Here is a 23,241-nt window from a genome sequence, read left to right as displayed (position 1 = left end):
GCAGGGGGCTGGACTCGATGATCTCTCGAGGTCCCTTCCAGCCCTGATTTCTATGAAATCTATGAATCTATAAGGTCAGCTTTCAGGTAATTAGGTCAGTCCAAGGCGACTTATATTTAGACTGGCACTTCTAGACCACCAAGCTTCAATTTGGCCACAGGGACATTTTAGGCATATCCTAACCACATCTGTGTTATTCTTTATTTAGCAGCTACATATGCTTTGATTGTGATGAGAGGATACAACTGGGGTACTTATCTAAACCAGGATTCTTCTAGCTCCAGTTCATATAGAGGATCCCATCTGAAGGTACAATGGTACACTTGCTTTTTCAGGACTTAATTTCTGTGACTTGACTATGATTGTCCCTAGCAGGCTGACCACCTATAGATAGTGATTCTTAAGCTTTTTAGAACACAGTAAGTTTAGGTATTACCATCCTCCTGTTTCAGGTGTTATAATACTTTCATTCTTTTAGGTTTTATGAGAATGTTATTACCTGTGACCATAATTTTGTTATGCATTATCTGTATTGCATTATACTTTATTTATTTGCAGCATTTCATGATTAAGATTTTTTGAATATTTTTTGTTATAGCTACTCCTTTAGAATACTTCATTTCATTAGGACATGCTTCTTGAACCTCCTTCAGTTCCCAGCTTGTTTAAATCGACTGACTTACATAAACACAATGGATTTGTTAGATTTACACTAACTGAGGACCATGTATTTTTTTTCCCCCCCCGAAACTTCTAGGACTAGAAGAAATATATTAAACATTGTTTAAAGCTCCATTTTCCTGTATTGTACTGTAATTCACTTTAGTTGCAGGTTTCAGGTACTTAGGTACTCTTTCTGTGGAAAGATTTGGACCTAGGGATATGTCCAAAATGCAATTCTAGAATTGCAAAAATAGTGAAATACCTTGAATTCTAGCATGTGGACATTTAACCCCATATTATTTACTTAATTTTAATTATTAAAAAATTGAAACATTTGCACTTTGTAATGTACATATTGAAGAGTCAGTGTACATTTATTATAGAACCGCTGTAGTGTATAACAACTAGAATTGCCCTTTCCTTAATAGAATCCCCCCAAATAATATTAGTAATAATCTTTAAATTTTATATTTTCATGAGCAAAGGCAAACAAAACTGTTCTAAACCCAGTAAGGATTAAAGTGGTCCTTAATATTCTGTGATATTCTTACTATTGCAACATTTCCAGGCATATAGTAATAAAAATGGATCTCTTTTCCCTATTTTCAGTGTGTCATCTTCAATCTCAGATATGTCCTTAACATGATCAACCATATTTTCCATTAAATTACCACACATTGACAGTATCTTTTGTAGTATGCTTCTTTTTATTCATGACTCGGGACCCATAACTATTTTTTTCTTTTACACATATAGGAATATACTGAAATGCTTGACTACCTAAAATACAGTAATTAATTTCATGCAACTGTAAAATTATTCTTATAGAAGCAAAGAGTTATTTTTTTAAAACATGTTTTTCATTTTGAGGAAATGAATACCAGAAATGAAATTCAAGGAAAGAGACCACATCTAGAAACTAGAGCTCTGTAAGAACACAATGTAATTTAGACATTAAGGCAGGACAGAACATACAGCAAAGATAATCAGTGTACATGATTATGAAATATTGGTGTATAAGCCATCTCCCCATTCACTTCCTTATACCTCACATATGCTGGTATACATTTTTATGTAAATATTAAGACTTTGTATCTTTTTCTTGTTTTTTAGTATAGTATCTCTTTAAGGCACTAATTAGAATATTAGCCCATCTAGACATTGTTTTAAACACTTCATTGGTCACAAGTCAATTTTCCATATAGAGTGTGATGCATAGTCTTTGCAACAAAGTACCAAATCAGTATTCTGTCAGTGACAACTTGCACCAAGAATGATTAAATGGATTCATGGTATTGTTTGGTATGCCACATGACCAGGAACTGCCTCCAAATAGTACTTACAGAACTAAAATAAAGAACTTGACCCTACCATTGTGCTTACGTGACTCCCACACTAGTGTTGAAGTCATTTGTAGATGAAAGGACTGCAAGATCAGACAGTAAATTAGGATATACTGTAACTAGTTTTAGTTAATAGTATCATTAGAAGATGAAAACATACAACAACAAAAAAGAAGAAAAAAATAGACCCCAAACTTTTCAACTTGCTCCTGTGGAGCACTACTTTTTCACTACAGAATGATGACTAACCATTAGGGTAGCTGGGAAAAGACCTGAGTATAACAAAGTATTTTTCACAGAAAACAGAAATCTAAAGGAATTATTTTAAAACTGTAGCTCATGTATAAACAGGGTTTCACTCCTACAAAAGGCAGCTTGCAAAGAGATTACAATAAATCATCTTGCTTCCTTAATTAGCCACTCAAGTTCTTCCTAATATTTCGTTATGCAGATGTAAAAACTATGAAACAAAACTATAAAAATTTTACAGTTCTGACTTACTAGGTTGATCTGTAAATTCTTTACATACATATATCAACCTTTGATTCCAAAATACCCAAATATAAAAATAACATAATGCATCAAACTTACTTTACTGAGAAGACCCAGACCCTGGATTTGCTCAGACTCGAAACCTGAAGATGAGCTAACAGAAAAATCATTTGGCTGCTTTCTTATGATCTACAGAATCTATTTCAAAGTTCTTTTTTTAAATACATTTCCATCTCATGGTCATCCTTATAGACTGTAGCAAGTTCATCTGAGGAAAAATAATATCACAGGTCTGTAACTAGCTGCAACTTCCACCATTCTTCACAAACAGGTGAAGTCAACATCCATGTCCTTCTGTTGTTCACAGAAAGAAGTACAAGTCATGTTACAGATTCAAGTCTTAACCATTTATATATTCCAAAAATCTTACTGCGATCTTCCAGAAAATATGTAAGAACCTCATATTCTTGATTTAAAAATAAGAACAATTGTGAAGGTTCCAATGTCAGGGAAATTAAAGGTTTGGGGTGTTTGGGGGTTTTGTTTGTTTGTTTTTTCAGCTTAATTGCATGGTACACTCTTAAGAATCGAGAACAATGGGCAAAACTACTCGGGCAGAAAAGAATTGTAAAACTGACCCATTCCCGAATTCAGCATTATTTATAACAGTTGTATGCAACACAAATACAGGTTCAATACTTGGGCTAAGTACAAACAGTCAAAAATCCCAAGGCTGAATCGATCCAATCTTCACAGGTTAGTCTAAACTGCACAGACTGAACCAATAAACAAGTGAACAGACATTCACTTTTGATTCTGGAAATGAGCCACAGGCCTACAGTGGCCCTTCCCAATAGCTGAGGGGCACTAGAGAATGCCTCCCTGTTCAGCTGGAGAAGACAGCTTGGGCCAAGTCTAGGCTGCCCACCCACTGTGTGTGCATGGGGGAGGAGGGACGGTTTGCGGGGGAGGTGCAAAGCTTCCTGGGATGCTGGGGGACTGTGAGTTAACTTGAATCTAGAGAGGATCTGGGACACAAGGTCAATAAACCATTTTAACCTAAATCATTTAAGCCTGGTACTACATCCATTCAGGTTTACCTTAAACTAGTTTTAGCCATTTTGAAAGTGGTTTATATGCACTGAACTTCTGTTGTGTTATGGATTTGAACTGGTTTCCAGTCACTTACATTGGTTTATGTGTAATTTCTAGCCCTAGCCTTCAGGCTGATTACTCTCATGCCAATTTTATCCCAAAGTAATTTTACTCACTTCAGTGTTCCATCATATTGCTTGATCTTATCATTCTCTTGAAACGTTTTACTGAACACAAAGTATCTGTAAACAACCTGTTAGTTGGCATTCAGTTGCTATCCCACAGAGCTAACCACTAAATCTATTTTATTCAGAATAATTTTATTGTTTATATAGTTCCTTATATTTCTCAAGTATGATTAATAATCCTCAAAATCCCTCTCAGGAAGGTATTATTAACATCCCCGTTGTATAGATGGGAACACCGGCTCAGAGGAGTGTTAGATGACCTGTCCAAACCTATATGGGAAGTCATCAGCACAAAATAAATCCTATCTGCACTCTCACCCATAAAGTACTTGATCCTGGAAGGTGCTGAGCATACTAGTCCTGATTCAGCAGAGCTAAACTTAAAAACATTAGTAATCCCATTTCCATTTGGCAAAGTATTTAAGCACAGGCTTAAGTACAATTGAAACTGACATAGACAGGATTACCCACGTGCTTAAAAGTTAAATAATTTTTAAGTGCTTCTTGGATCATTGCCAGAATGCCATACAGGAAGAATAGGTCTAGAGGCTTCCAGGCCACCATGTTGCCTCTTTAGTATAAAATCCAAATACAAACAAACCTCAAGGTCATTTTATATAATCAGAGATAGAGTCTCTGTATTAAGTGGAACAAGAAGTATCTTTAGCAACATAAATGATCAATTAATAACTCAAAGAACCACATTTTTAAGTCACACTATTCTTTTCAAGACTGTTTTGTCTGAAGATGAAAAAAAATTACAGTAAATAGATCAAGGGAGCTGAGCACCCTTACCTTCTACTGAAACACATGGAAATTCCAGGTACCCACATCCATACATGATCATGCCCCCTGAGAGTATATATCAAGTACTAATCAACATATGTTCTATATTTATGATGGGGAAAAAAAAGATTCTGATGAATAAGGCAGACATTAAAATAAACCTGAGCACCCTGGAGAGACAGAAGATACTAGTACTCATTTGAAATATTTAAACACGATTTACTTTTAAACAATTATCTGGAATTACACTTTATAGATTTATTGATTTGTACAATATTGGTGGCCTTACCTAAAGAATAGCTGTATCTACAGTATTTGTAAGACAATAAGGACCACAAAACTGATGATTTGCAATGAAGTGTCTGAGAATGTTTCAGCTCCTTTGTGTGCTCCATTACTAGGTGTGGGTGTGAAAACAAAGGGGTGAGGGTAGTTGGGGAGATGGAATGGAGACAAAAATATCTAGTGCTCCTGACAGATACAGACTTAGATAAATTGTTCAAACTACAATTTCATATCAGAAAGAAGCAAACAGGTTTTCTAAACTATTTTGTCAACAGCATGATGGTACTCTTGCTAACCTTATTTGGCACCAGTGCATAATTAGATACACAGGGGTGTGACTCCAATTGAAGGTGTTGGCATTGTAGCACTCTGTGAAAATATTAACTATGAGGTTAACTCCAATTTTCTCTTCTTTAATTAAATGCACATGGTACTAATGAGGTAACCTACTGTTCCTTGATAGCACTAATTAGCTAAGAGGAGAGTACACTCTCACACTGCAATTTAAACCTAAAAATAAGGTTGAAATATGCTAATTGCAGGCAATTTAAAACAGTACAAGTTGTAGAACTAGTCATAATAAGGGAAACTGACTGCTTTACAGCTCTGCAGCTGTAACTTTGGTTAAAATCAAAACAAGCCACACAATTTTAGGATGATTTAGCAAGGTACCCAGAAGCCTCTTAAAAATAGATATTACTTTACTGATAATGAAATGACAACACTCAAACAGATGACAAAACTCACACAGATGCTCATCTAAAGAAAACTAAGGAACAAACACATGAGCACTAGTACTAGTAAAATCTGCACGGTAAAATGAGAGTTTTTTGGTTTATGCTAGCTTAAAGCTCCACATTTTCAGAAACACTGAAGGGCTTGAATCTCAGAGGTGTCAAGGACCTGCAGTTCTCACTGATCTAAAATAGTTTTCTGGATACTCAACTATTTGGAAAATAAACTTAAAAAATCTGGTGTTATTACAAGGCACTTGATTCTAAGCTTTCCACTTCTTTCCCCCACCCCCACCCAAAAGAAAAAAATTGCAGTATTGTACACCGAGCAACAGAAAAGAAAACATACTGAAAAATGACTGGAAATGCATGGAAAAAATAATGACAAACAAACAATAACCAGTGCACAATATATCTTCAAAGGACATCTGTATAAAGAAAGAAATTTGGAATCCGATGCACATTTCCAATTCTCAGGTAACCATGAGTGACTGGTGCCACCTGAATCTGGGGGGGCACCTACAGAAGTCACCGATGGTGGCGGCCCTGTCAGGGGAGGGGGCACCAGCCCTACCGACAGCATCAGTGTTGGCCATCGGGGGGGGGGCACATGAACCCCTGTGCACCCCCTACCAGTTGCCTACGCAAGTACCTAAAATTTTCTACTGTCACAAGTTTCTTATGAAGTAATGCAATAAACAGGACAATTTAGCCTGTGAACTATGGGCGAAGTTGCCCTGCACATCAATTTGTCATAACAATTTCAGTTCTCTTGATTTACCATTGAGGACAAAGAAGGCAAACAGCAATCTTTTTGCTACACAACAGTATTTTTGTTGGCTGATGTCTAAGGTGACAGTGGCATGACCTTTGCTAGAAGCAACTTTCTTTTTCTTTTTTACTCAAAAAGACAGTGATACAAATACCTCTATCAGAAGGTAACAGAAGAGACATGTAATTGGGAATTTTGGTGCCCTGGCAGAGACACCCAAGGGCAGGGATAATGGAGGACCTCGAGGCACACAGGCTGCTACACACCCCTCTAAATCAGCACCCAGGACTGTAGCCTGGGTGCCTGTCCCTAGTTAACCTACTAAAGGCCTTACTACAGTAAGTTATACTGTACTTTTGGGCACCTCCTGGAGCTCATAACTCTTGAATTGTCCACACATTAATACCTTAAAGTACTTTTAACCCCTTGTTATGCAGTGCAAAATTATGCCACACCAGGGCAGGATCATCTGTAATCCACACTGCCCAGCTCCTCTTCCATTAAAATGTGGCCACTCCCCTCAGATACACCACCCAAGTTGAAGTCCTCCAATATCTCAGGACCTCTTACTCCCACCCATAAAGCAGGGATAGAAGCCTGCCCTGGCTCACCAGCTCTCTAGTGGCAACTGACAGCTACAGCTCCTAATCCTGTTCATGCTTACCAGGTTTCTAGTGGCAAGTCACAGCTGTGCAGGTAGGGGACAGTCAGAGAAGGTTTCTAGACTAAGGGTATGACTGCTTCAGGTTCCAACCTAGTACTAATACTGATCAAGATTTGTGCAGCTCACCGTCTAAGGTGTAACAAGGCCCTAAGAAGACAACAAAGTGACGCCCTAATAAAGCAAAGGGTGGAGCTCCTAAAGTATTTTGCCATGTTCTTAGACTCAGTTGGACTGAACAAAAGCAAAAAGGAGGTCAAATCAGTATAAAATGTCCTATCAAGCAAAAACCTTTGACCTTATGCTCTGGTTTAATGAAGAAATTTAACAAAAAGAAAGTGCTGACAATTAGGTTGTAAGAAGGGATGATTTGAAAGCAAGCCATGGTTAGAACCTGTGATTATAAGGATCATATTTTCAGCTAACTCTTTTGATTTTAATGAAGTTACACCAGCAGAGAATTTGGCTCTATAGATTGAAACTTACTTTTTGCAGCAAAGGTAAGGGCAGCATGTCATCTCAGCATGCACTCTGTTGGTGATATCACATCCACCACGGATCTCTGCTGGAACATGGAAACGACTCATATGGCTCTTGAAATTTAGCACTACAGAGAATATTCATTCAGGACTGTTGATATGTGTTTGAGTTGTAGTATCACACTACACGAAGCCGTTCTCTTCAGCAGCCTCTTCCTATGAGTTAGTGACAGTGGCATTTTGCTTATCATTGGGTGCACCTACATGTATGCTTTACTGTGCAGTAGACTATACATGCAACACTATCTATACATGCATGGCAACTGGGCCAGTGAATACTAATTTACAGTGCCATCAGACAGTCCTGTCATATACAGGTATTATCTGACGGTGAAGCAAATGACTGTGATTAAATGCATGTGTAGACAGTGACACTGGGATTAGTTTACTCCAACTCAAATTGTGCCAGAGTTTATTCAGTCGCATTAATTGCATTGAAGGCTAACTCAAGGAAAGATTCTTTTTACTTAAAGCCCTGGGAAAAGACAGGGTTCTGGGCTGCAAGAGTGGTTTCCTCTCCTTTATTCTTCCATCCATACCTCAGTGAAAAGAATAAAAAGAAAAGCTCAGTGCTATAAAATTCCAAGGAGCAGTCCAGCCACAAATGCTACTATGATTAAGTATCTATGAGTCATATGCTACCATTAATATATTTAGAGCCTGAATTTTCCCCAAATTTTAGGAAATGTAGAATATTCATGGAAAAAAGAATCCCTTCCCACAATGAAATAAAATCTTTTAACATTTTCTCCTTCTTACTGTAAATGCTTCCCACTAGGAGATTTCCACATTGTATGTATCAAATGACCAGCATATTATTGATGGAGTTAATAATATGAAATAAAAGTCAACTGTGACCTTATTTCCCTTACACTTTTTTGCAAGGGGTCAGGGGGAAGGGAGGTATTCAAAAGTCTCACAAGGATACATAGTCTCACAAGGATACATTTTTACATGGATGCATTTGATTTCTGGAACATCTTTAACAGATAATTTCTGGTATCCTATATATATAAAGAATCCCTTAAAACATGGATTTCATCATTTGTATTGTATTTCACAATAACTATCCTCCCTTAAAGGTCTGTGAGAAAGTTAACAAGATTACCAGCTCTTGAACCAGATTCTTAGTTGATGTAAATCAGTCTGGCTCCATTAAAGATGATGTAGTCGTGTTGTCTTATTAGCTGAGAACATGAAGACTTACTTCACCTCCTGTGTAGAAATTCACTTGCTGTCCCAAACTATTTCTGGCATAGAGAGAATAACTAGCAGCTGAACGATAATACTGTGTACTTATTGCATAACTATGAAATATATCAAAATACAAGTATTTCCAATGACAACCGAATAGCAAGGTAAAAAGTTATACTGATAGAAAAACAGAACAAAACAAAAAAGCCAACCCTCACCTCCAAACCTTATTTTGAATGCAAGTAATTGAACCTGTAATAACACCTTATAGAAAAAATTCCTATAATTGAAAATGATTGATAGAAAGACTGTCTTTTTATCTGATGGATGTTGTTTGCATTATAGAGTGACAACTGCAGTGAATAATCATCAGATAGTTGTACTAAGAGTAGATTACAGAAAAGATTTATCTTCTTCGGCTTGCCATAAAATAGGATATTCCATTATACACAAATATTAAAAAAACAACAAAACATATATTTCTCAGTGGTGGAAGGGATATTTTAGACAGCAAGAGAGTTAAAACTGTTATCTATATAATCAGTTGAAGAAAATGTGATGCATTACCAAACCATTTTGGTAAAAGAGTACAGTTTACAAATATATTTGCATGTATTATAGCCTTTCCTGTTAGATAATTTAGAGAAAAGGACTCTCATATACCAATACTGTCTTAAATCTGTTCTTCAAACTTTTAGGTTATTCTCTACTAGTTACATGCTGCACACAGAAGAAAATGCAGTTCTGAGAATGAAGAATAGGAATGAATGTGCTGCCTCTCAGTGTTATAGTATATCCAATGAGCACACTCCTTTCTTTGGGAAGTGAAGAGGACTTAAGGGAAGAAAAAGTAAAATAGATCATTCCCTTGTTCTTTCAAAATACCCACCTGTTCTAAGATCAGACCATATAGAAAGATTTTGTTAATCTGTGTTTTTATTTTGTTCATCATGTACATTTACATTCTGTTCCTTGCAGAGCAGAGATTTTCTTGATTGTTTGGCATAGCTCACTTGCTTTATAGCACCATGCATATTGCACGGGTCTTTAAAGTAAGGATGACATACTCAATGAAATATACTCACTTTACTACATAATAAACGAATAAATAATAATAACAAATGGTATTTTTTTACAACAGACTTCAAAAATATTAATGATTAAGTGTAGTGGCAGGAGGTTTAAACTGGAAAAGATATGAACATTATGATATAAAATCCCAATAGGCACAAACTTTGATGGCATGTAACTTTTTTCAAGAAGGTTTATTTCAATACATTAATTTTCTAAGTAAAGAGAATCGGTTTTAAATATTAACCTTCATTATTTTACTCCTTTTACCCAATGATATTTGATCTTTGTGATTTAAAAGAAATTAACATGCTGTCTCAAGCACAAAGTTCAGAGCCATCTATACATTTCAGCAGTACAGGCCACATAGTTCACAATATAAGCAACACATGGTAAGCAATTTTAAAAGAAATAAACTGTACTATGTGGATCAATTTTATAACATTTTAAAAATATATTCTCATGTATAATTGACTCCTACCATATGTTTTATAAAGTAACCTAGTGATCTTTAACAAAAACAAAACAAAACAAAATCTTCCTCACTAAAGTGTATTTCTTCAGGATTTAAAGAAACAGAGGTACAAGGTCCACAAGGGTTGTGAAATAAGGGGTAAAAGGCTGAAGGAGATCAAAAGCTGTCTTATTAATGGCTTCATGCACTCAGATGAAAAATAAAGGAAATATGAGTTCAACAGTCCATGAGCTACATTTTAAAACCATACTGCTGCTATATTTGTCCAAAGATAAAGCAGAGTTTAATATTTTTCACAGTATACATAAAATAAATTGTTAGAAAAGAAAATGTCAAAATTTCAGAAATGTTTCACCATTTTTCATTTATAAGCTCATTATCCAATAGCAGCTCTCAAGAATAAAGCTAATTTACATTTAAAATAAGAGTACAGTCTACTCCTTAAAAGCACAATGATAAACACACCAATTTGACAATTACATTAATATGAGTATTTGCATAATCTGCCTTCTACACCTGTTCTTAATTTGAAGCAGCTGCAGGACAAATCACATCACATAATCTGAACGTGCCACAGAGCAATGCATGTACTCTAACCCTTTCCCTACATTTTTTTTATTTCATTTATTTATTTTCAAATTTAAAATGAAGCCATGTTTTCTGTTTGGATAGTTTACATTCATCACAGATAACATAAGGAGGCTAAAGTGCATTTTAAATGTTTTTTGTTTTGCTTAGTTTCCTGTGACAGTGATCATTTAATTTTCATGGCTGGAGAAACAACACATAAAACCCCACACTTTTACAGCTTATTAGGCTAGATGTGCTTCCTGTGAAGTACATTAAAAACATAAAGAGCTAACATATATCATAATAATAGACTGCAGACTGATATTCACATGCTGTTTAGCCAAACACTGAAACTAAATAATTATCACTGACTGCAGGCTCCACCCCATCTCAGATATAGTTACTTTCCAACTTTTGGGCAACTCTGTGTACAGCAGTAATGAAAAGAGAAAAAAAGAAAATTGTGTGTTAACCCTCCAAATTCAGTTGACTGGATAAAAAATATGATACACACCAACAGAATTATTACTGCCCATTGATCCAATGTAACCTATGGTGTTAAAGACAATATCATTTCTGTGCATTTTGGAGGTCCAATTCTATTATGATAACCTCATGCACATTAAAAGAGATGAAAGAAGAAGTGCATCTCAAAGAAATAGCTGCAGTTGACAATATTAAACATGAATGATACTGTGGTCATGGTAAAGCCTAGTGGCAATTATTATAGATTTTTCAACTGGATGGACACAAGCACTTGGGTAAGCAGAGAGTTCAATTACTAGAATAGCAGGCTACTTCTTCCAAAAAGCTTCTAGCATACATGAGAAAGGACAGCAAAGCACAGAGGCTGACTGGTTTGCTCTCCAGAATCTTTTCTATGATTGAAAAATTGATATTTATATTAAAAACAGAAGATGGGGTTCAATGAATGTGGTTTAGATGGAGTATAAGGATTCAGCAGTAGACATTGCTCTGGTTCTAGAGTTTTCCACTGAAATACAAGGTACAAAATTTGCATTCTATTACAATGGTTGTCACCAAACAAATTATGCCCTGTTACAGTGGTGCTCAAACTTTTTCACTGGTGGGCCAGATGGGCAATGTCCAGCCAGTCCAAAGGCCAGGGGTTGGTGTAGTGGGACGCCATCCTACTATGCAGGGGAGGCTGATGTCAGCCCAGCCTGATCCAGCCCCACAAGGGGCATGGCCCATCCCAAATCCAGCCCCACAGGGGGGCACTGGCCCCCCAATCCAGCCCTGCTGGCGTAAGTGTGGCCTGGTCCCTATTGAGCCGTGAAAGGAGAAGAGGGTGTGGTCTGGTCCAAATCCAGGCCCACAGGGAGATGGGGCATGGCCTGGTGTTGATTCAGTTCCATGGGGGGGGAAGGGGCATGTCCCATCCCTAACTTTGCTGCGTGAGAAAAGAGGGCATGGACTTGCCCCATTCAGCCGGGTACAGGGAAAGGGAGTGTGGCCCAGCCCCAACCCCAACCCCAACCCCAACCCACCAGCACGCAGAAAAGAGAATGTGGCCTGGCCCAGATCTAGCTGTGCTGGCAGACCAGGTATGGGAATTTGGCAGCGGAGAAGGGTAGCTACTGCGTCCCTGCTGCCAAATTTCCCAACCCATAGGGAGCAGCACAGCCAAGATCCATTGGCTCCCTGGTTCAAAGGCTGGAGGTTGAGAACCCCTGCTCTATGAGATTTCATTTATTTGATAACCATGCTTGGACTGCCTAGTAAATGAACAAGGGACTGAATTCCCGTGGAGATGTTCATAGTCCAAAAGATCTATCACTCAAGAGAAGCGTAAAAATGGAAGAGTATAAAGGAAGGTAGAGGTGCATTTGTTTTTTCTAATTGTTTGAATGCTTTCAGTGTAGGACTATATATAGGATAGGCCTGAAGTTGTCTAAAAATGAACAAATTTAAGAATGTTCAATAATAAAGGGGAAGACAGCTACCTAAGTAGTACCAGTGAGCAATGTCTGTGCAACAATTAGTAGTAGAAGAGCTTAATCCTCATGCATAAAATAATCTATCTGGATCTAGCCTACAACAGTCATGGATGAGAAAGACAATGTGCTAAAATGTATGCCTAGATCAAGGTGTGCTTAAAGAATCTGTAGATAATAGGAAATAGAGAGAACTTTTTTCACTTGACTTGTAGTAGGAGAAACATTATTGGCTCAGTCATTTGGCTCACAACAGAAATAATATGTTATTACTGATAATTATAAGAAAATGTATTGGCATTTTTCCACTATGATAAGATGTCACCTCACTTGCCGTAGGCAACATACACATAGAAGATACAAATCATGACTCCAGTAAATTATTTGTTCTGATAATAACATTGTGGTATTTACAGTGACAATTCCCCAGGATTTTATACTAGTCAGTCTTTGGCTGGCTTCTGTGCCAGGAAAGTACTTCCTATACCTTGCAGCTCACAAAATATTTGACGACTTAAGAGAAAAAACCCCCCACATGCCTTACACATATTCCATAGACTAACTGATGTGACACTGAATGAACTTCTACTATACATGGTTATAAAGAACCTTATGAAACCTGGAGCTTATTTCAGGAACACAACCAAACAATTATCAAGCTCTGCTGTGCTGAGGTGCAAGGAGAAAGCATGTATATCCTTAAGTGGTTTGTTGTACTTATGTACAAGCCAGACACTTGTAATAATTGGTGTCAGGTAAAAGAAAGCTGAAAAATTGGATCTTTTGCTTTGGAGCTGTGTGTTAAGGACCAACATGTATTTCTCGCTCACAAGAAGAACCCACTAGTGAAGAAAGAGATATATATGACTGTATTCAAAGAAATCTAGATAAAAAAAAGCCCCGATCTGGATTGTACTATGCAAAGCACATAAAGCTAGGATCTTTGCGTGATACTCCTAAGTACTAGTGTAGAAAAAAAAGAGGCAAGTAAATAATGAAAAAAATAAGGTTGAACATGCAAATTACCTTTCTTTAAATATTTTTTACATAAGAATCTATGGTACTCTGTATTTCTGTCAACCAAAAACAAGTGAAGTGATATATTTATATGGCATTAAGATCACTTTAAGTAACGTAGTTTGGTTACAGTTTGGTTTAAAAATGTAAGGGAAAAAAAACCTTAGATACAAATTAAAATATAAATAATGCTACCAGATTAGTCACATGGCAAAATAACAAGAACATTAAATGAAACAAAACAGAAATCCCAGATAAACCAATCACCTAAACAACTGACTAACTACCAAACTTCATAAAACATATTGAAAGTACCCTTTAAAAATGCCCAAAGCAAAACCAAAATAAAACCACCAAGGAGCACAGTGAGTTATTTTAAAAACTAACAGACTTTGTGAAAAAGTGCCTCTGGCTTCAAAACTAGTGTAAAAAATATCCAGCCTATAGGGTAATTCTTACAAAAAGCTATACACAACTAAAAATGCATTTAGAATGAACCTGCATCTTAATACAACACAAGATACAGAAATATATAAAACAGTTAAAGGAAGAAGTTCTCTAGTTCAAAATAAACTTAAAGAAAGCAAATGGGAAAACCTCTTTAAAACAATTAACCCAAACTATGATTATTTCCACAACTTTGCACTCTGCGTCATTGTGAGAAAGGGCAGCAAACCTGTGGATGATGACATGACAGGCTGTGGACAAATGCTAATTTCTACTGGGAGAAATTTCTTCCAGTAGAAAAATAGCCCAGGACGTGGACTATACAGACATGCCTCCGGCCCCAAGACTGGAGAGCAACACAAGCAATCTCTCCAGCCAGGGAGATGCTCCCTTAGCCACCCTGCCCTTAGTGGAATCCAGTTCTTAACAGCTTGCCCTGTCCCCTGCCTGGGAAAAAGACAACCTCTTAAGTGGCAGAAGCTGCTACAGACAGTACTGGAAAGGTTCCAGCTCCAGGAGAATGCCCCCACATCTCAACAGTCAACTGTCAGCAGGGGGCCATTCTCTCATGGCAGGAATCCTCCCAATTCTTCCCTGCAAGAAAACAGTCCCATTCCTTGCACTCCCTTGGGCTGGCCCAGGAAAGTGCACGAGGGGATGGGGGGTGAGGGTGCTGAGCTGCTGCAAGGCTCCAGGAGCCTTGCTGCAGGGGCATGACAGTCTGCAGGGGCATGCCTTACCCCAATACAGCTGTGTTAGGCCTGTACTAGAGCAGGAGTAAAAAAGGGGCATGGCAACTCTGCTTAGGATTGACCCAGAGCAGTTGGAGTGAGGTGGGGGCACTTTGGTATAGCAGAAAGTTGGGCCTTGCCACCATGTACAGCAGCCGCTCTCACCCTGCACTGTTCAGGTTAGCTGGGTGGTACAGGTTGCAAGGGGAAGTTGAAGGGGCAGGAGCTAAACATGCAGAGGAGAAAAGTGATTCTCCCAGTAGAAATTAAATGTTTGTATATTGCAACAGTGTTATCCAGTGGTGGTTGCTATTTTCTGCCTCTGTCAGGGAAACATCATGCCATCTTTTCATATTTTTCATCAAATCATGAAAGCATTAACATTTTTTAAGTAAATGTTTAGAATCTGATGCCACCATGTGGCTCCAGGTATCAAGACTCAAGAAACATACTTATTTGTCTGCAAGACAGCCTGTTCAGAGATACACAGTTGGGATGCAAGCATTCTCAGCAATGCAAACTTTCTGAAAGCACTTACTATTGGGTCTTACATATCGCTCCCCAACCCCTAATAACAATTTGAGAAACTTCAAGAACAACGATACCAAGGTTTTGATTCTTTCCATATTTTTCACAATACTATGAGGAGGACTCTAAAAAATGGGGCAGGTGCATGTGTGCAAATGATGACTAATGCTGACAGGATTACTGATATTTGTTACTGAAACTTGAAATATAACATTTGATTTAAATAATAAGTGTGAGTGATCCAGAGATTAAATAGTCATCTTGGTTCCTTTGGAATAATAGTCAGGAAAAGCACAAGAATTTCTGGGTTAGTTTACATTTAAGAGTGAAGCAATATTCCCCAACTATGCCTTCCTCCTAAGCTAAGCTACCTTTTTATCATTTTTTTGTAGGATAATGGGTCAAGAACTCTTTTCACTCTTATGATTTCTCAGCAGCTGCAAACTCAGGAAAACAATCATGAAAGTGGGAGTGCACTATACTTCTTTATTGTATTGTATATGGAGCATATACAACATAAAAAGATCTGTTTTTGATACCTTTGTCTCGTAAGTTAGCTAAACAGCCCCACAGATCCTGAAACAAATGACAATAAAGGAGCCTAACTACAATTAAGGCATGAAGAAGAAAGGGTAAATTCTGAAGGTTCTCAAGTGTTGTCTTGTTCTATTTCTTCTTCAGATGCCGTACCTGGACAGATCAAATTATAAGGATTATTTGAATGTGCCCTTGTCAGAAAAGCAAAATGTTTTAATTAGGCTGTGAAGAGAAATGTAGTGTGTAGTAAATGATAATATCCTGTTAAGGGTCTGTAAGCTGACCACTTCCAGCTCTACTCACTGTGGGGCTTATAAAGACTGACAGCCAAAAAGGGATTATCAGTGTGAGCTGGGAAGATAAAAGGTTTGGAGTTCCTCAGGTATACAAACTTGTTTGGAGAGATCCCACTGTAGGCAGAAATCTTCTGGGCTTGGTATACATTGAAACTAACACAGTGGTGAGGCAGGCACTGCAGGAGGTAGGGAAAGATCCAGAGTGCTAGGGCCCATGGATAGTTGTGGACCCAGGAAATAATCCAGTGATACAGTTTCAGGATTGAGTGTGGCCTACCAGTCCAAGCCTCTAAATTAAGCAGAGTACCGGGCCTGAGACCCTTGCATCTCACAACTGTGCAACCACCAGTGGTATAGATTAACTGAAACAAGAATATAAGTGATTTGTGCCACAAAACACAGATAATTGAACAGGATTTCTGACCCAAGGGACCATAAATGTGGCTAATGACTTAAAAGGAGGGAGATCCTCAGATCTTTCTTTTACACAAGGCCTTCCTCTTGAAAGAAGGGACCTGAGCTCTTGATGGTGTTTCTGCTGACTTTCTGAAAACTTCAATCTTATTTACATGATGGCTTCTGCAGCTGAGGTGCCTAGGACTTCACAAATAAGATAGGCATTCTTATACACCAAGATGCTGCCAGAAGGAAACTGAATACCCTGATGAGAACATACTATGTGCAGTGGTAGGGGAAAGACCTGATCACAACAAACCCTAGAGCTCTGGAACTAATATTAAAGCTGTTAGCTGAATCATCCCTTCAAAAACCAAACTGAAACCCAACCCCTTCAATGAACAGCCAGCTCCAAAGCTCCTAAGAAGGACATAATGGGTGCATCTGCATGTGTGGTTTACTGTGGAGCTTACTAACTGGCTCCGCAGTGAAGCGTCATAGCCTACATGTGCACTGGTATTAGGGCATAGTAAATTAATTAACTTTGCCATAGGATAGTACTGATGAGGACCCCGAGTAATTTACTCTGCTGAAACATGTGTAGACAGTGATTAGGGGCTAGCTGGGGCAGAAGGGTGCTAAAGTGTGGGGGCTGCCTGCCACCTAGCCCTGCACTTTATCACACTTTTGCCCCAGCCAGGCCCTCCACTGCCCAACACAACCACCCAGAGCCTGGGGCTAGTTGCACATGTAGATGCACTCAGTGAGGAAGAAGCTGGATTAACTTGTATCCCTCCACGTATGTGGATTGCTGCTTTCACAAACACACTTCTTCTTCCTAATAGCAAAACTCTTATTGGATTGTTTTTGTTAAGAATCTGTTTTGACACTTACATAAGCTGGCATCTGGGTATAATTTAGGGTTTGTAACGTGTGGCTTGAATTGATTTGTTATGCATTATATTAAATTGATAAAATATTTGTATTTTTCAGTTACTTGGTATACTCTTTGGCTGCAAATATATAAGTTCTTACTAACTTGCCTAATTTTTCTGTTAAAAACCTGTTATTTCTAAACCACTTTTGTGTGGGCAGAGGGTTTGGTAGTTATTTTGCAGCTGCTAAGCCTTCCAGTTCTTAAATATGTAAGATTTGTTGCACACAACTCAACAGTGGTATTGACAGCAATGTCAGTAAGCAAAAGGTATACATAATCTTTTGTGCTCTGTCAGTACTGCTGGGTTACGATAAGAATCTAGTAAATGCATTGAAATAGTTTAAACTAGCAGCATTTGCTAATGTGATATGGTAGATCTGAGCATTGCCATGTAGCTACTTTTAGAAAATCAGGCTTTACCCTAAATAAGCAAAGTAGTACCTGCACCCCAGTGATTCTTTCCTAGTCTAAGCATAGCAAAACTCTGCTATCTCAAGTAATATCATGTGGTTACTTGAAAATACTTAGGTTGGGTTTTTTTATAGCAACTCTGTGCCAATGTTGAAAGAACTCTAGTTCTGACATGCTCTTCTTTCAGATTTTCTGTAGCGACACCATGCAGTAGAAATGTGATTATGATTAAAATATATTAGTGTTTGTGGTGTCAGATTAGTGTGTTTTAATGACACTTCTGATTTTTTTCCTCCTCTTCTGCCCTACGGTGTGATTTAGGGATAGAAATTATTTGCAAATTTCCATATATTAACTTGTTTGGATTTCTTCTAAATTTAACCTTAATTCTTAATTTCCTGGGTTTATGCTTGGCTTTGGAGATAATTACAGCACTTATGTAATATCTTATTCCCTAAATTGAGGACAGCACTCTCAACTGTATCTTTCTCTCAATACAGTTTTCCTGAGCATTTCCTGTACTTTAAATTAAAAGAAATCATTTTTTTTAACCATTACCACCAATTCAATGGTACTGAGAACAGATCTGCCTTTTTGCTCTCATTCAAGACAGAGCCATTAAGAAAGAAAAGCCAAGGGAGGTAGTAGCCCTTTAATGGCAGAAGACAAGAGGTGAATAGTCAGTCCCATGAAGAACAATGGCAGTAGCAGCCATTTTGGAAGAAAGATTTTCCTAAAATTCCCTTAGTAGAAAAACCATTGGTCATAAATAATAATGTAAGAAATGACCTTTCTTTTTTTATATAAAAAAATCATACCCTTCACACACTAGTGTTCAGTGCCAATATTGAGCTGCAATTGGTGCTTGCAAAATTATCTTGTTTGTAGAGGAGCCACTATCAATAAATATTTCTGGACCATGCATATCTTTTTGTTTTAGTCATATGCTGTGTTGAACAGATGAGGGTCTACATTTTCCTAACCATTAACTCAGTCAATTGTTTCATTTCTACTGAAGATCTGAATACCCAAGAAAACTATAAAGAATTCACTTTGTGATTTTGGTGATGCTAAGGCCCTCAAATTTCAATCACTAATTCTAAAATTGGATCTGGTAAATACCTTAGGTGACAAAAGAATAAAAATGCAAGAAAACAGCATATCCTTAGTATCCTTCACTTCAGATTTACTTCATCTTTTCCATCACATTAGAGCTTATCTTTTTTTTTCCACATAGTCAACTATTTAGACTCTTTACTTTGCTGTTGGGATTGTATATAAAATGATACTTGGACTATATGGTATGTAAAACATGTTATCTTAAAATGAGCCTTTATACCTAGGCTGTCTTTTATTTATTGAATTAATTATATTAATAGATACCAGCTTGAAAGATCTGAATAATTTTACTTTAGACTGGGGTAAAAATGGGCTGGGGCATGACATAAACATATCACCCCATTCCTCTAAAGTTACCTTTTGAAAGGTGAATAATATCTGGCATATGTGTACAAGTTGTGTATCCAGTGTCCACTCATCTAGTCAACTTCATCTTCACCCTTTGTTCATTATAAACCATATCTCCAGGTAGTAGGCTTTGCAAACACATCTGTCATGGGCCGCTAATTTGGACAGACTGGTTAGGAATCTGTTCCATTTTATGAAGTAAAATTCAGGGAAATCACACAATAATAAACTGTGACGTGCCCACCTCCTCAGGATATCAACTGTACTATTATTTTTTAAAACAGAGACACATCTATGCTAAAAAATAAACTAAGACTATAAAGTCATAATTTTTTTTTCACTTTCACTGACTTAGTCTTGAAGTTGATGAAGTGAGCTTCAGCTCATGACAGCTTGTGCCCATTCCATCTCCATCTATAGATATAAATATAGATATAGACAGCTATATCTTCTTTGGTTAGTCTGTAAGGTGCCCTGCCTTCAACTTGCTTTTGCTATGATAAAGATTTGAAGTGAAATATTTAGTATCATCTTATACAATGGGAGGAGAGAGGGGGAAGGAGAAGCCAGTGGCCAATTACACAGAGCAAAACACCAGGACTCAGACCACCTCAGTTTTATTCCCTACTTGGTTATTTAGTGTGTCTTTTGAGAGTTACTTCACCACCCTATGCCTCTTTCCCCCTCTCACACTTTGTCTGTGTTGTCACTTTACCTTCTTCGGGAATCTTTGGGACAGGGATTCTTTCTTGCTATGTGTTTATGCATCAATTAACACAATGGGGCCCTAGTTTTGTATTATAACAGAAATCATTATTACAGTATTACTAGCATTATATTATGTATAATTAATGGATGGAGCCCTTGTAGTGGTAGAGAGGCTTGTGTGTCCCAATGATCATAGAGCTATGTTGCCCAGAGTCTCGCACTCCTAGCAGGCTTGTCTACAGTCTGAGGGGAGGTTCCAGACAAACCACGGTCCAACCCAGGAGTGGGCAAAATATGACCCACCAGCTAATTTCATTTGGCCTGTGGGCACCCACAAATTAATTGTACCCAGCTCAGACCATGCATTTCACTCCCACCCTCATGCCGGGAAAGGCCTTGACCCCAGCCAGCACACACAGCTTCCAGGTGGGGCCACTGCTGCAACCACCAGGGGACCTGCTCAGCTTCCCCAGCCTCCAACGGCTCTTCCTCATGTCCTTGCTGCAGAGCTCACTCCAGGCAGCAGGTAGGGAAGCTGCAGCTGGGTGGGCACATGGAGCATAGGGCTGGGCCTGGTGGGAGCATGGGGTGGCAGGAGCACAGACCTCGGGTGGGCAGGAGTGCAAGGGAGGGCAGGAGGGTAGCCGACTCCCCATGGCACACAGCTCCTGCTGCCAGCAGAAGAAGCAGCAGGCCCTCAGGCTGTTCATGGCCCATGCAGGCATTGCTGCCCGGTGGCACACGCTTCGGCCAGTTTCAGGAGCTGCACATGGTGGCAAGGAGCGGAGCTAGGCCGGCCCACCTCTATTGAGCAGGGCTCTTGTACAGCTCCCGGGACTCCTGTGCCATTGGGGGGGGGGAGCCCCACACAATGGAGCTGGCTGCCTTCCCCACTCCGTGCCACCACATGCAGCTCTCACTCCAGGACTGGCCACAAACACACAAAAATCAGAACAAAAATATTTTTTGAAATCAAGTTAAAATGTTATAGTAGATGTTTGACTTTTAGTATATGATTTGGATTTTTTCCAAGATGGCAACCCCTTCCGCAAAGGAGTACTTCTGTGGGCAAGGGGAGGGACTTCTGGTGGCAAAGATCAGGGGGCAGGACTTCTGGTCCAAAGATGGTGAGCATGGGGTGGGGACACTTCTCAGGGGGCAGAGCTACTGCTGTAGCCCTTGACAGCTCATCAAAACTCATTAAGCAGCCTTCCAGCTCAAATAACTGCCCACCCCTGGTCAAACCCCAAGTCCTCAGTGGTGGATCAGGTGGAAGAACATGTCTGGATCTCAACTGCTGTAAAGAAGGAAGAAGACTGCAGCATGATGGAGGTCTCCTGTCATCTATGGCTCTCCCTTGCCACTGGGGCCAGATCCCCACCTTGTCAAGACTGTGCGGTTGCTGTTTCTGTACACCAGCTTCCTCACATTAAACAATCACATCCAGGCTTCTACCACAGGGACCAGCACGCTCTCCTGTACCAACCTCCAAAAGCCCCGCAGCAATGGACCAGTGGTGATGGAGTCACGATTAGTGAATCTGGCAATATCAAGCCATGAATCTGAATTCAGATAGCATTAGTCAGATGGTTGTCTTGTACCTGTGCAATCTGGCAGCTATGGCCAAGCAGTCCTATTCAGGAAACCCTCTGCTCACCCTACATGGTGAAGGGAGCTAGAAAAGGTGCCCTAAATCTTATTTATTCCTGGGCTGGTTAAGTGTGTCCAAGCAGAATCATTCACTCTGTGGTTGAAAACATCATAAGACAATAATGGTTTTTGCAACATGGAATGTTTGCACCTTGATGGATAACCAATATCAAGTCTCAGGGTGTATAATTTCAAAATGATTTCATACACAGCAAGAGCATGTACTGTGTTGTACTGTAAATTTTATACTGTATTTTTTGCATACATTGTGTGCCCTTTTCCTTGATACCAGTCTCCCAAAATTGGAGCGCATGCATTAAGTAGGGAAGCTGTTTTCTTCACTAGAAAAGAAGCAAGCATGGCAACACCCTGCAAGCCATGCAGCTGCCGAGATGGCTGCCGCTTGTTTGGCTCAACAAGCTGAAGGTGCAGAGTCCTATGTTAACTGTCTCACAGCCGTAGCTATTGCTTAAGCACTTTAGCTCATACCTGATGCAGCAAGTGAACTGCTGGCAGGATCTTGATAAGGTCAGTGATGTGGAAAAACAACACTTTATTTACAGGAACTTATATAAAGAACTACTTACAGTAAGAACTAACTGCCCTTGCAAGGGTCTGGGGCCTAACTTTACATTCCCAGGAAGACTTACTTTAGATCATACAGAGTGTCCAGAAAGTGTGGCATCCCAACAGACAGTTTGGGTGAAGCAGCAAGAACTTCCTGTCATACCAGGGAGTTCCTGCTACCTCACCCAGACTGTCTTTGGGTGATGCCACACTTTCTGAACATGTGTTCCCAGGAGGCTTTACTCAGTGTCAAACAGTTGGGCATGACTCTGGAAAAATCTTCTCTTTCTATGTTCTGCCAGCCAAAACCAGGTATGTGTTTTATTTAGAGGGTATGTCTTATGTAAGAAAATATGGTATATGTAAATGATAATAAATCCAGTTTTTTTGTGTGTGTGTGTGTGTGTGTGTGTGTGTGTGTGTGTTTAAATTCTAATTTACTATCCAAATTATGTCATCATTGCCTTCACCAAAGTGTTTTAAGTACCACCACCAACATACACACACATGCACCAACTTCTATATCAAGTCAATATATGTACTATACAATAACATATAATAAACAAACTTTTTATGAGGCATTACAAATGCTTTTTAAAATAGGTAGGTTAGAGGAGTTTAATGGGTTTTTTTTAAATTTACCCTGTACAGTTTTATTGCATGCCATTAGGATTACAGAATTCTAATTTTGACAGTTACTGAGAAATTCTTTCCCTTAAATGT

The 23,241-nt window shown here is 38.7% G+C and overlaps 1 protein-coding gene across 1 annotated transcript in view; it reads right to left on the bottom strand.

The window, feature by feature from the left end:
- Positions 1 to 23,241, bottom strand: part of FOXP2 (forkhead box P2) — a 638,779-nt gene that overhangs the window by 127,491 nt on the left and 488,047 nt on the right. The window lies entirely within an intron of this gene.

Source organism: Crocodylus porosus, unplaced genomic scaffold, assembly GCF_001723895.1.
Source record: "Crocodylus porosus isolate Cpor-Errol unplaced genomic scaffold, CroPor_comp1, whole genome shotgun sequence".
Classification (NCBI taxonomy): domain Eukaryota; kingdom Metazoa; phylum Chordata; order Crocodylia; family Crocodylidae; genus Crocodylus; species Crocodylus porosus.
Note: the sequence above shows the minus strand (reverse complement) of the source record. Positions and strands in the feature narration are given on the sequence as shown.